Source organism: Austrofundulus limnaeus, unplaced genomic scaffold (assembly GCF_001266775.1).
Source record: "Austrofundulus limnaeus strain Quisiro unplaced genomic scaffold, Austrofundulus_limnaeus-1.0 Scaffold89, whole genome shotgun sequence".
Taxonomy (NCBI): Eukaryota; Metazoa; Chordata; class Actinopteri; order Cyprinodontiformes; family Rivulidae; genus Austrofundulus; species Austrofundulus limnaeus.
Window position 1 is genome coordinate 1,937,494 of NW_013952491.1, and position 1,272 is coordinate 1,938,765.

Consider the following 1,272-nt stretch of genomic DNA (forward strand, 5'->3'; position numbering starts at 1 on the left):
ACGTGACATGTTCGTACGAACCCTTTGTACGAACAAAAGTAAGAGAAATTTAGGATAAGAATACGAACATGTTCTTGCATGAGGCCCAATGTTCCTGGTTTTTCAAACGTGCCGTGGTTGCACAGCTTAAAGATGTTGGATAATAAAGATGTTTTAAAAATCACTTGACTTTTGTTATTTACAGATAATGCAATAAGACAAGGTGTACGTTAAAATTTCAAAAGAAATCCCACAGTGCTGTCGTCACAGAAACGTAGCCTCCAGCAGCTGTAGATTTGAAAACATTCAATTTAAATTTGGTCTTAAAGCATAAAAAAGTTTTTTGTTGAATTCATAACAGCTAGTATATTTTGGTCCCCATGAATATTTACAAATTATGAAACCTTACAAATTGTAATATAATGTCAGTGGCATGACTTTGGTAAGTAAAATTATGATAATAGTTTATGAATTATTAAGTTATTGTTTATCAGACACAACCGGTGACTCCACCCCCAACCAATCAGTGACTGACAGTGTTTTGATGTCGCATTTTAAGGCCAGCACGGTACGGTTAGAACCGCAATGGAGTTGGCACTAAAAATAGGGTCGATTCCATGAATACTGGATAATGGAAAAGGCTTGGAACTGTGCTGAGCCAAGCCGAACCGTGCTGTAGAGGCACTAGTGGAAAAGGTGCTTAAAAGGCTGGTTTTACTTTATAAGACTTTGGATCACACTGATGTGAGAAGTTCTTCTTTGTAAAAACCCCTGGTAGGTTGTCCCACTGCAGTACACTTTTCATCAACACAAGGCTCTGACCAATCATACAAAACTTGGCGCATGACCCTGCAAAACAATAGTAACATAGAAGATGGGGTCTCTGCAGAGGCAGAAAGAAGAAAATATGTTATTTTCATCATGCGACCTTATCGGCAAGACACAGTGTCTCACTTCTCACGGACCATCAACCAGGTTTAACTTAATCCAGCAAGACAGCTCCACCCAGTGCAGTCGGTACAGATGGTGTTTGTGGTGAACCCAACAGTCGGTACAGATGGTGTTTTTGGTGAACCCAACAGTCGGTACAGATTGTGTTTGTGGTGAACCCAACAGTCGGTACAGATGGTGTTTGTGGTGAACCCAACAGTCGGTACAGATGGTGTTCGTGGTGAACCAGTCGGTACAGATGGTGTTCGTGGTGAACCAGTCGGTACAGATGGTGTTTGTGGTGAACCAAACAGTCGGTACAGATGGTGTTTGTGGTGAACCAAACAGTCGGTACAGATGGTG

General features: G+C 41.3%; 1 protein-coding gene across 1 annotated transcript in view; it reads right to left on the minus strand.

The window, feature by feature from the left end:
• Nucleotides 1-81: 81 nt before the first annotated feature.
• Nucleotides 82-1,272, minus strand: part of LOC106520252 (rhophilin-1) — a gene marked incomplete at its 5' end in the record, with an annotated part of 11,894 nt that continues 10,703 nt past the window's right edge. Inside the window, 1 exon segment of the mRNA XM_014012226.1 lies at nucleotides 82-1,255.